General features: G+C 41.2%; 1 protein-coding gene across 9 annotated transcripts in view; it reads left to right on the top strand.

The window, feature by feature from the left end:
* Positions 1–13,454, top strand: part of LOC113891612 (multidrug resistance protein 1) — a 102,805-nt gene that overhangs the window by 12,319 nt on the left and 77,032 nt on the right. For all 9 annotated transcript variants that reach the window (XR_003510818.1, XM_027539892.1, XM_027539894.1 and 6 more), the window contains one exon: positions 7,524–7,695. The gene's annotated coding sequence lies outside the window, so the exon portion shown is untranslated. The remainder of the gene's footprint in view (positions 1–7,523; positions 7,696–13,454) is intronic.

Genomic DNA, 13,454 nt, shown 5'->3' on the forward strand with positions numbered 1-13,454 from the left:
GCCATCTATAGCCTGACCTCTCTCATCTCTAATTTCACGTCAGACAGGTCTCCACCTTCTTCTGGCCACACTGGTTGTCATGTCTGGTCCTTGAAACACACAGGGCTTGTATTCACCCCAGGATCTTTGTGTTTGTTCTTTCTGCCTGGGATTCTGCCTTAGGGCAGAGGGGTTTCATGTGTTTTCTTCATTACTGTGCTCCAGGATCCTAGAACAGTGCCTGGAACTTTAATAGGGACTTGCATACTGAATGAATGTTGAATATTGTGAATGATTGTTAAATGTCTATTTTCTCTTTATTTGCATATTAGTAAAATATAAGCTTTATGAGGAGTGATAGCTTGTCTTAGTCACTGTAGCTAGTAACTAGAACCATGCTTGATCCTTCAGTTCAGTTCAGTTACTCAGTCATGTCTGACTCTTTGCGACCCCATGAATCACATAGCACGCCAGGCCTCCCTGTCCATCACCAACTCCCGGAGTTCACTCAAACTCATGTCCATCGAGTTGGTGATGCCATCCAGCCATCTCATCCTCTGTCGTCCCCTTCTCCTCCTGCCCCCAATCAGGGTCTTTTCCAATGAGTCAGCTCTTCGTATGAGGTGGCCAAAATATTGGAGTTTCAGCTTTAGCATCAGTCCTTCCAAAGAACACCCAGGACTGATCTCCTTTAGAATGGACTTGTTGGTTCTCCTTACAGTCCAAGGGACTCTCAAGAGTCTTCTCCAACACCACAGTTCAAAAGCATCAATTCTTCGGCACTCAGCTTTCTTCACAGTCCAACTCTTACATCCATACATGACCACTGGAGAAACCATAGCCTTGACTAGACAGACCTTTGTTGGCAAAGTAATGTCTGTGCTTTTGAATATGCTCTCTAGGTTGGTCATAACTGTCCAAGGAGTAAGCGTCTTTTAATTTCCTGGCTGCAATCACCATCTGCAGTGATTTTGGAGCCCTAAAAAATAAAGTCAGCCACTGTTTCTACTGGTTCCCCATCTATTTCCCATGAAGTGATGGGACCAGATGCCATGATCTTAGTTTTCTGAATGTTGAGCTTTAAGCCAACTTTTTCACTCTCTCTTTCACTTTCGTCAAGAGGCTTTTTAGTTCCTCTTCACTTTCTGCCGTAAGGCTGGTGTCATCTGCATATCTGAGCTTATTGATGTTTCTCCCAGCAATCTTGATTCCAGCTTGTGCTTCTTCCAGCCCAGCGTTTCTCATGATGTACTCTGCATATAAGTTAAATAAGCAGGGTGACAATATACAGCCTTGACGTACTCCTTACTAGGTGCTTAATAAATATGTTTCGAATGTTGAATGAATGCATGCATAAATGAATGAAATCATTGACTTTGGCCTCCAGCCAGGTATCATGGTAAGATCATGTTCGCCATCTTGCCTGCTGGATATTACCTAAGCCTCTCCCCTGCCAGCACCTTCTGCTTTGCCCTGGGAAGTCTACCCCTTGACTTTCAGTCCTGATCACCCTGTCTCCTGTACGGTTCTGGTTCATCCCCTCTCTCTTCCCTGTAAGTATCTGACCAAACAGTTTTCATTTCCTTGTATTTAAAGGGCTCTAATTGTAAATAAACTTCTGTATTACATTTCCCTGGAGAAGGAAATGGCAACCCACTCCAGTATTCTTGCCTGGAGAATCCCATGGACGGAGGAGCCTGGTAGGCTACAGTCCACAGGGTTGCTAAGAGTCGGACACGACTGAGCTTCACTTTCACTTTCTTACATTTCACCCTATGTATTACATTTTTTTTGTCTACTTGATCCCTTACCGTAAGCTCCTGAAGAATCTTTTTTTATATTTCTAAAACCAATGACAGTACCTGCTTATATTGCATATTAGTATTATATCATATGGCTAATAAAGGTTTCTATTATGAAGTACCATTTTTAGCCTCATAACAGCTTTGTGAAACTTTCTGTATATGAGTATTTTCCTCATTTTATAAGTGTAGAAACTGAAGGTCAAGGTTATTAAGAGATTTTTTTCCCCTCCAAAGTCTCCTTTTGACTAGATGACAGAGGTGGGATGTTGCCCTGAGGCTTTTGTCCTATTCAGCGGTGTTACTACTGCCCTCAAATTGAAAGGTTGTTGCTGAGCCGTGAAAGATGCCGGAATTCAATCCGGGGCCAATGACGAGGCTTAATCACTCAGAGCTTCTGTGTAATAAAGTTTTATTAAGGAATAAATGAGATAGAAAGCTTCTGACATAGGCATCAGAAGGGGGCAGAAAGAGTGCCCCCCTGCTAGTCTTTAGCCAGATGTTATATTGCTACTAGCAGTCTGCTAATTAGAGAAAGGAAATGTCTCAAAACTCAGAGACTGGCACCAGGCCCCTCACCTACAGTGTGCATTTTGAGATAACACTGGCACAAGGTGAGTTGTCCAAGGCCATAAAATGATTGACATGAATCTTGAAGAAAGACAGGTTTCCAAGCAAATACAGTCTCATTAACACAGCTTAAGAGAACATTTGCATGAGTCTGTCAAGTCCTTCTGAGGCTTAGGCAGAACAGACTGGAAGATGGAGTCTAGGGTAAATGCATAGGCCATTAACATAGCTTAAGACAAACAGTTCCTTAAGAAAAACCGCATTGGTTAGCTCAGGGTTTGAGAAAAGTTAAGCTTAGGTGGAACCAGGTGTCATCAGGGCAACACCAAATTTTAAGAGAAACCTCTTTTTAAATTTGTGTCGAGAAGGGGGAAAAATCTAACACTTGTTTGTTTCCTCCTGCTGCTTAAGAGAGAGAGAAAAAATGTCCGACACTTGCAGCCTGATTCCTCCATTTGGAGACCCCTGGCCTTCCTGCCTGTTACCCTCTCAAAATCTTCTTACCACATCCCTCCAGAAATCAGTCTTGCCTCACGTCACAAATAACTACGAGGTTTTGTACTTTTTCAAATTTGTCCTCATTCTCAGACACTTGTTTGTATCTGTGCTCACTTTAGCTCATTCCTTCTAGCCTGAGATGAAGAGACATACCTTTCCCTATTGGAGAACCTTTTCTCCTTTTATTTTGATTTTTCAACCACATAGAAAGGTGGAATAAAAAATATAACCTATATACTCATATAACCATTGTCTATAATTAGTAGTTTTTAACATTTTTTTACATACATTTCACCTGGAATTATAGATTTCATGATATTTTCTAAGTACCTCCTTTTCTGTCTCCTACCAAACATTTTCCTCTAAAACATAATACAGTGATTATATTTAACAAAGTGAATGTTAATTCCTCAGTATTATCTAGTAGTTCGTATTTGAACTTTCACAATTAGCTCCCCTAAGTGTGTCTTACAGTTGATTTGTTCTGTTTTCTTCTCTTTTTAAATAACATTGACCTGTTGAAAATATGGTACCAATTTTCCTATAGAATGCTTCACCCTCTGGACAATTTCTATTACTTTGTTCTGGTGTCATTTAACTTATTATTCCACATCTTGCGTTTCTTATATGCTAAAAAAAGTAAAAGTCTTTCAGTTATCTCCAACTCCGTTGTAACTGATAGACTGTAGCCCACCAGGCTCTTCTATCCATGGGATTTCTCAGGCAAGAATACTGGAGTGGGTTGCCATTTCCTTCTCCAAAGGATCTTCCCGACTCAGGGATCGAACCCAAGTCTCCTGAAGCGTAGCCAGATTCTTTACCATTTGAGCCACCAGAGAAGCCCTATATACTGAGAGTTAAGTCCAAAGCTTTTAATACATTCCTGCTAAATATTTTTGGTAAGAAAATTGCATAGGGAATGCTGTGTCATGTGTCATCACACCTGGAAACATCACATGTCAGTGTATTTTACTTTTCTGTGGTACCGAGTTTGATCGCTTGATAAAAGTGATGGCAGATTGGATTCGTCCATTGTAGAAGGAGCTCTACCCCGCTGCAGATATGAGGGGTCTTGGGGCATCAGGGAATATCTTGTGTCTCCTAATAATTATTGTGTCTTGCCTGCTGATGATCCCTCACTCCAGGTTCTCAAAATAGTGATTTCTCTTATTTTCTAGGACATTGTTGCACCTCAGTTTCCCTCCTGTATTTTCAGAAATGCTCTCTTTGACTCATTTACCTACAAACATGTAGAAGATTTCTTTAAATAGTTATCCCTTGGCATTACAACCGTCTCTAGTAACCATCATCTCTCTTGCTTTTGTCTTAAGGTCATAAAAGAATGGTCAACGTGCTATCTACATTACTCGGTCTCCAAATTATTCTTAGTCACACTCATTATTTCTTGCTAGACTACTGGACCGCTAGGGAAGTCCCCCTCCTTGCTTTTCAACCCGTGGTAAACTTTCGAATCTGGGAGGAACCATCATCTTCTTTATGAAGCTTTTCCGCAAAGGACAGAATGACCCATTCGCTCAAGTTTGTGTCTTCTCTACTCTGTATACCATGCTGTCAAGGCATGCAGAATATATATTGAATATCCTTTTTTTTTTTTCCATTTGAATTGTATTTTCGGTATTTATTACTGGATTTCTTCAGTCATTGAATAGCATTTAGTAAATGTTTATATTCATGGACCACTTTTTTTATTCAAGTCAGTGATTAGTTTTTGAGGTGGACAGTACTTTGGGAGTGGTGATGAGGGAAATCCTTGTATATCAATTATCTTTGCTTCATCTATTGAGGAATTCGATACTTTTCCACTTTATAGCTTTTAATAGAAGGTAAATCCACCTGCCAATGCAGGAGATGCGAGTTTGACCCCTGGGTTAGGAAGATCCTCCCGAATGGGAGAAGTATTAATCGCTTCCCAAGTGGGCCTATCACAGCCCCAAACCCACTCCCCTTACCGTGTCCTCTTCTCATCAGGTTTGCGTCTCAGGAGCTCACTCTTTCTTTCTTGTGATTTGCCTGCAATTAAAGAGTTTATGCAGATCTGCTCTGCTCTTTGGGAAGCATGTATCTAACTCATTGCTTTCCCTTTCCTTCTCACTATGGAGGCCTAATTGGTTTCCCAGGTGGTTCAATGGTAAAGGATCCACCTGCTGCTGCAGGAGATGCAGGTTCGATTCCTCTGTTGGGAAGATTCCCAGGAGGAAATGGCCACCCACTCCAGTATTCTTGCTTGAAGAATTCCATGGACAGAGGAGCCTGGTGGGCTGAGGTTGCAAAGAGTCAAACGTGACTGAGAATGCACGCCAGCATGGAGGCCTAATTACATTAATACCACTTAACATTTATGCCAGTGCTGTTAGGCAGCAGATGTTTGACCCAAGCCACTTTCTGAAAGCAGCAAAACATATTTCCTCAATGGTGTCCTCAGAGGGACCTTTGGCAATCATGGTGTTTTAACCAAGAAAAATCTTCAGCTGAAAAGTGGCTTCCAATCTTGGGAATCAGAGTCACAAATACTATATTTCTTACATTGAGCTGTCATCAGTTCAGTCACTCAGTCATGTCCGACTCTTTGCGACCCCATGAATCGCAGCATGCCAGGCCTCCCTGTCCATCACCAACTCCCAGAGTTCACTCAGACTCACGTCCATCGAGTCGGTGATGCCATCCAGCCATCTCATCCTCTGTCGTCCCCTTCTCCTCCTGCCCCCAATCCCTCCCAGCATCAGAGTCTTTTCCAATGAGTCAACTCTTTGCATGAGGTGGCCAAAGTACTGGAGTTTCAGCTTTAGCATCAGTCCTTCCAAAGAACACCCAGGACTGATCTCCTTTAGAATGGACTGGTTGGTTCTCCTTGAAGTCCAAGGGACTCTCAAGAGTCTTCTCCAACACCACAGTTCAAAAGCATCAATTCTTTGGTGCTCAGCTTTCTTCATAGTCCAACTTTCACATCCATACATGGCCACTGGAAAAACCATAGCCTTTGTTGGCAAAGTAATGTCTCTGCTTTTGAATATGCTTTCTAGGTTGGTCATAACTTTCCTTCCAAGGAGTAAGCGTCTTTTAATTTCATGGCTGCAATCACTGTATGCAGTGATTTTGGAGCCCCCCAAAATAAAATCAGCCACTGTTTCCCCATCTATTTGCCATGAAGAGATGGGACCAGATGCCATGATCTTAGTTTTCTGAATGTTGAGTTTTAAGGCAACTTTTTCACTCTCCTCTTTGACTTTCATCAAGAGGCTTTTGAGTTCCTCTTCACTTTCTGCCATAAGGGTGGTGTCATCAACATATCTGAGGTTATTGATATTTCTCCCAGCAATCTTAATTCCAGCTTGTACTTCTTCCAGCCCAGCGGTTCTCACGATGTACTCTGCATAGAAGTTAAACAAGCAGGGTGACAATATACAGCCTTGACGTACTCCTTTTCCTATTTGGAACCAGTTTGTTGTTCCATGTCCAGTTCTAACTGTTGCTTCCTGACCTGCATATAGGTTTCTCAAGAGGCAGGTCAGGTGGTCTGGTATTCCCATCTTTTGAAGAATTTTCCACAGTTTGTTGTGATCCACAGAGTCAAAGTCAAAATAGATGTTTTTCTGGAACTCTCTTGCTTTTTCCATGATCCAGCAGATGTTGGCAATTTGATCTATGGTTCTTCTGCCTTTTCTAAAACCAGCTTGAACATCTGTTATAGATCTCTGTAATGTTCCAGAATGTCCTGTGCATCTCATGAAGCCCTCGTATGTAAGAGAAGAAGGAAGATGAAATTAGGCACGTTCAAAGTGGTATAGCTGTAAATTGGTACAGCCATGGAAAACAGTATAGAGGTTCCTCAAAAAAATAAAAATAGAACCACACTTCTACTCTTGGGTATAGATCCAAAGAAAATGAAAACATTAATTTAAAAAGCTCTCTGCACCCCAGAGTTCTTAATAACAGTATTTACAATTGCCAAGATGTGGAAGCAACTTAATTGTCCATTGACAGATGGATAAAGAAGATGTGGTGTACACACACATATGCATACAATGGAATACTATTGAGCCATAGAAAGAATGAAGTTATGCCTTTTGCAGCAACATGAGTGGACCTAGAGTGTACTGTGCTTAGTGAAGTAAGTCAGAGAAAGACCAGCACTGTGTGTTATCATATGTGTAATCTGAAAAATAAATGAATATAACAAAACAGAAACAGACTCACAGATACAGAGATCAGGAGTATTATCTGTGGGGAAAGGGAAGATAGGAGGGGCAAGATAGGGGTATAGATTAAGAGGTATAAACCAACTGTATAAAATAAATAAGCTACAAGGATGTATTGTACAGCATAAGGAACATAGCCATTATTTTATAATAACTTTAGAGTATAATCCATTAAATTATTGAGTAACTGTTGTACACCTGAAGCTAATATATTGTAAATCAGCTATAGTTTAATTTTTTATAAAGTGGATAGACTAAGTCCAATATAAAGAAGAAAGTCAAAACTCAAAAAAAAAAAGAAGCAAATGCCTGCTTCTCTTACGTTATTAGGCCAAGGTGGTTGCAATAGTAGTCTGAGAGCTAACTATTTAGATTTTGGATACATTTGGAAAGTAGAGTTAACCATCCATGACATCGTGCTAATTGTTCCTATTGTCTGTATTTTCTCCTTTTTTAGTTTCGCTATTCAGATTGGCTCGATAGGTTGTATATCGTGCTGGGGACTTTGGCTGCCATCATCCATGGAACTGGATTCCCCCTCATAATGCTGGTGTTTGGAGACATGACGGATAGCTTTGCAGGTGCTGGAAATTTCGGAAACATAACTTTTTCAAACATGACTAATGAAAGTAAGTGTTGTTTGTGGAACTGATTTTTTTGAAAGCTTGATGAAAAATCATTGACTCACAGTGAAGTTTGTGGAGTCTTCACTAAGTATGCATTAGTGTTTTTAGTGCTGTGAGAGATGGAGGGGTCTGAGCTATAGTTCATATCTATAATGAATTTGAGAGGATGATATTCACAATCATTAGAACATACAGTGAAAGTGCTGGTAGAGATAGATGGGAAAAGAGAGAGCTCTATGAAGTCAGAAATATCCCAGGCAGTTTCAGGAAAAGGTATTGGAACCTAATCTGGTATTTTAATATTAAGCGGGAATCAGTTACGCAGTTCCCTGACATATTGATTATGGGTACAAGAGACAGGAATCCAAGATGATTCTAAAGTTTTTAGTCTGAGAAACTGCATAAGCTGGATGCAGTTACTAACAATTGAGATGAGGAAGATAGAGGGAAATCAGTTTTGGCAGTAAATACCAGAAATTTAATTTTGGGCATCGTCACAGGTTGGGCTTTTTGGAAACATGGAAATGGAAAAATGGGGACAAGAGAAGCTGTGTGTGTGTTTAGGATGGGAGATTAACAGCTTGTTTGTATGCTGATAGAAATTATCCAAGATAGAAGAGAAAGTGATGCTTTGGGAGAGACAGAGAGATTCGTTTGAGTGCTGTCCTTGAGAAAGGAAGGAAACTTATGCTTAAGGGGAAATACTTATTTCAAGTACAGGCATGAATAGTTCACCAACAATAACGGGTGAAAAGACAGAGTATTTGAATGTTAGTGCTCAAAGGTTGGTATACTTGGACATGAGGACTTGTAGAACTTGTCTTCTCAGTCAAATAGGAAGCAAGACATTTGGCTGATCAAGAAAGGAAACCTAAATTAAGTTCTAGGAATTCCCTGGCCATCTAGTGGTTAGGACTCCACACTCTCTGTGCTGAGGGCCCAGATTTAATCCTTGGTCAGGAAACTAAAAAAAATCTCCTAAACTGCATGGCATCACCAAAAAAAAACCAAAACAAGTTTCTTAGCAGAGTGAGAAAGTGAGTGGACTAGGGTGTCACACACTTTCACATCCTTGAACTTGATTGAGGAGAAACTGGCTCATAACTGTGAGCTCCCAAACCACCTTTGGTCAAGTGTACATTGATTTCGACTAAACCGCACAGAGACTTACAGCCTGATGTGCACTCAAGTCATGGAAACCTTGAAGAGGCCTTTTGTGCACTCCAGGATTTAGTGACATAGATTTTTCAGGACCTTAAGTCTCTGATGATTGCTGTGAATCCTTTCCCCCAGAAATATGCACGCAGATGTGCATGCAATTTGGGGGTCTTTATGGATCCTCTGATACCTGTCTGTGGATCCTAGGAACTTTGTGTGTGTGTGTGATGCTGAAGAGCACGTTCTTTACCCTGCGGCAGGACTGCTTCAAATTATGTGAATGCCGGTAATGAGTTTGGCTAGAGAATCTTACTGTGTGTCTGAGTTCTGTAAAATTCTCATGTGTTTGTTAAGCCCCTTCAAGAGGACCGGCCAGAAGATGTTGCACCGCATTTGGACTGGCACCTTTCTTTCACACCAGTCAGCAAAAGGAAATGTTTAAGGTTTTCTGTGTTCATTGGTTCCCATGCATGCTGTAATTTAGCAATATTCTTTGGAGTTGTGTTACCACCTTACAATGCAAGAATCTTTCAGTGCTCTGTGGTAGCTCAGCCGACTTTATATGTACATCTGTGACCCATTTTGATCTTACTCATTTTTTAATTCAGTCCAGACACACACACATTGATCTAACTGTGGGAGGTTTCTACTTACCCCCCTGTATACCTGCATGTACTCCATGGAGGGCCAGTACTGAACCCAGCTGTGTTAGTCAGGAAATACCGGGCTGTTAACGCAGCTGTTGAAGGTTGGCCCAGTCTGGGAAGAGTGGACTATCACATGGCTCCCTGCAGCTAGCAGAGCTGAGCTCACATGGGCCACAGGAAACGCACCTTGAGCTGTGTGGATCGGTCTTTTTCAAACTTTATTTTTAAAAATGTTTTGTATAAGTTTATTGTGTATAATGTTTAGAGGTTGTTTTCCGTTTCCAGTTATTATAAAGTGCGGACTGGAGTCCTTGTGTTGTACAGTACATCCCTTGTAGCCCGTCTTATACCCAGCAGTTTTGTACCTTCCCCTCCAGGCCCTGTGCTGCCCCTCCGCTGCGCTCCCCCCTCTCCACTGCTGACCCTGGTTTGTTCTTTGTATCTGTGAGTCTGTGTCTCTCATTATGTTCACTAGTTTGTTGGGTTTTTTTTAGGTTCCACATATGATTGATAATATCATACAGTATTTGTCTTTGTTTTTGACTTATTTCACTTAGCATGATGCTGTAGAAGTTCACACATGGTGCTGCCAGTGCCAAAATTTTGTTCTTTTTTGTGGCTCAGTAGTGGTCTATTGTATATGTATATATACACCACATCTTTAACCATTTATCTGTCAGTGGACACTTAGGTTGCTTCCATATCTTGGGCAACTGCAAATAATGCTGCTATGAACATTGGGATGTGTGTTCAACTGGTCTTTTTTTTAAACTGCATTAACATTTACATACATTTTATCTTGATCACTGAAAAATTACTCGGCCCTTACTTTCATAAGAAAATAATCGAGCTCTTTAAGTAGGAGTCTGAACCATTGCTGTGTCTTGGCTTTGCCTGGTCCGTATTTACGTGTGAGACGGACAGTAACCTGACCTAGTTACCTAGTAGCGTAGTAAGTTCTCACAATGGTCCGGCTGTGGAGACTTGCTCCTCCTCGGCACGCATCGTCATAGATGTCCGGATCACGGAGTTTCCACCTGGGGAGGTAGTTCATGTTGCATTCCTTGCCAGTCCTTCCCGTTCAGCTCCCTCTTCCAGTCTTGGGGAAACCTAGAGAACTATTTGGACGTTTGGTCTCTGTCTCTGCTACCTTCTGAAGAGATGCTGTATTCAGTAGTTACAGTGCTGGCTCTGGAGCGTAGGACGCCTGGCTCTGAAACTCCACCTTTGTCACTTTTTAGTTAAGACGATTGGGGGATTATTTTCATACCTTAATCTCCTCATCTTTGGAACAGTTAGATAGCGGTAGAACCTACTTCATAGAATGATTGTGAGAATTAAATGGATTCCTCACTTAAGACTCACAGAAGAGGGATTAGTCATAAAAAAAGTGCTCAATAATTGTTAATATTTGTAATAATTATCAACAAGAAGCTCATGCTTCCATGCTCCTCACAAATGAACCTACATAACTTGCAATGATATGGCTCCTTATCTCCTTTCATCTTTTCAGAACTCTGTGATACTAACTCAGTTTTTATAGTTGTTGAAAGGCAGACTGCAAGTCACTCAGTACCTGTTATGAATGTGAAGCCGTCCTTCTCAGGTGCGTTTCCTTAGTAACTATGGACTGCTAGCCATGCCCTTCAGGGAAGGCAAGGGCCTCAAACTATGGCCCGTGGGCCATATCTGGCCTATTGCCTCTTTTTACGCCATCTGTGAGCGTAGAATGATTTTTGCATTTTTAAATCACTGGGAAAAAATGAAAGAAAAATATTTTGTGACACATTATAAAATAATTTGAAATTGAAATTTCAGTATCTGTACATAAAGTTTTAGTGGAACACAGACATGCCCACTTGTTTGCATATTATCTATGGCTGCTTTCATGGAAGCCACAGACATTATTATACTATTTATGGCTACTTCCTTTAGGGGAGTTTAGGATGGGGATTAGAAATGAGGCACTCTGTGCTCTGGAGAACTGGCAGAACAGGTCTTCAGATAGATGTTTTCAGGATTGGATCTTAGGAGGCCAGTTCTTGCATCTCCTCATATCTAGAAAAGCACTTATTTCCTTTATGGGGACATTAGTTTCTCTTGACTAGCAGAAAACCTTTGCAAAGATAAGTGCTTAATTGCGTGAACTCCCCCTTTATCAAAATTGAATATATACTGTCCTTCCCTCGCCACTTGTTTGGAGCAGTTTCTCAGAGCTATATGAGGTGCTATCTCCCAGACTATAACCCTCATTTTGCCTAAAATAAAACTTAGCTCACAGCTCTCGTGCATTTTTTAAAAAGTTGACCAAGTGCTCTATGTACCAGCAATAGTATGTGTCCTAAAGAAGCATTTCCAGCCCCCAGGAAACTTGGTATAATGGGTGGAATGGACAGGGAGCCAACCAATGCAGTGGATGTGAGTAGTGCTGTGATACAGAGATACACAAAATACTTGGGAAGGGAAGGATAGGTGTTTGGCTCCATTTAGGAATCATGGGAGGCTTCCAGGAGGAGGTGATAACCAAGTTTGGTCAGTTGGTATCTTTCTCATGCACAAAGTAGACATGTTCTGTGTAACAAGTGAAAACATTTAAAAACAAATGTTAAATAAAAAACAAAGCTAATACCCTTCTCTCACCACTACTCCTGATTGCCTCTCCCCTGTCATACATCCTTCTGTGTCTTTATGATTTATCTCTACAGTAATTTTTACCCAAGGACAGTCAGTATTCTGTTATAAACCTGTTTGCAGATTCAGACTTCCAAATGTCCTGAAGTTTGCCTGGACGGGAAGGATTTCAAAGGTTTTGATGTTGGTCCTGGAGACGAAGGCAAGAAAGCTTTCTGATGCTTCTGGTGGGAGAATCAGCCTTTTGGAACCCCAGACACTCTCAGACCTTTCTTCTTGTCCTTCTCCAGGTAGAACCTCGTGACCTCTTCATGGGGGCAGACTAGGTACCAGAGCCTCCTTGTTGGACAGGAAGTATTCCTTGCTTAAGGAAGCTTGGATTTGCTAAGGCTCTTGAAAGTCTGGGAGTTTTACAAAAAACGTAGGCTTTAACTAGATAGTCATAAAAACTTTTGAGTGAACATGTCCTTCTCTGCTGCTGTAATAGACCCATTATCATCTTTCCTTCTTGTAACACCTTTCTCTAATCATCTTTTTGTTGTGGACCTGATATCCTGATATCCTACTCCCTTGTATCTCCATCTTGTTAGATTTTGCCTTTGCTTTAAAATCTCTATTGAGTTGGGCCTTGCGAACTCTGGTCCACTTGTGTGGACAGAGCTTCACCAGTGCTGAAGTTCTGTAGTCTTCTGTGAGTTCTCATCTTCCTCATAAGACTATGCACTGCCGGAAAATGAGCCTGAGTAAAGGTGATTGTCATTTTTAGACATGTTGTGTTAAAGGTGACAGGTTGGGGACAAGTGTAAACGATATCCAGGCAGTTGAAGGTAAGAGACTGAATCTTGGCACAAAGAGTAGGCCTAGAGATTTGGCATCATTTGAGTTGAAGGGATGATAAATCTCCTGGGCCAAGATTCATTGGGCATTTAATATCTTCTGGGCACTCTTCTTAGTGCTTTGTGTGTATTAACGCCTTTATTTCTTCATGGGCATGAGGTTGATACTGTTATTATCTATACATTACAGATGAGGAAACCAGGGCTCAGAGGATTGAGTATATTTAATTGACTAAGGTTATAGAGTTACTCGCTATTTGAACCCATGCAGACCAGCCCCAAGTCCAAGGAATCAGGTAGACAGAGGGAGACCCAGAAAGGAAGACAGTGAGGATTACATGTTAATCCAGAAATGAAAGTACTGGGGGAGATCTGCCATGTCTCATGGTGTGAGTGTCACCCAGAGGTACCCTGAAAATAAACTCTTGATTATTTGTCTCTAGGGGTTCAATTGATGGTACGTGGATGACTTTTCTTTTTCTCCATAACT

This window comes from Bos indicus x Bos taurus, chromosome 4 (genome assembly GCF_003369695.1).
Source record: "Bos indicus x Bos taurus breed Angus x Brahman F1 hybrid chromosome 4, Bos_hybrid_MaternalHap_v2.0, whole genome shotgun sequence".
Lineage (NCBI taxonomy): Eukaryota > Metazoa > Chordata > Mammalia > Artiodactyla > Bovidae > Bos > Bos indicus x Bos taurus.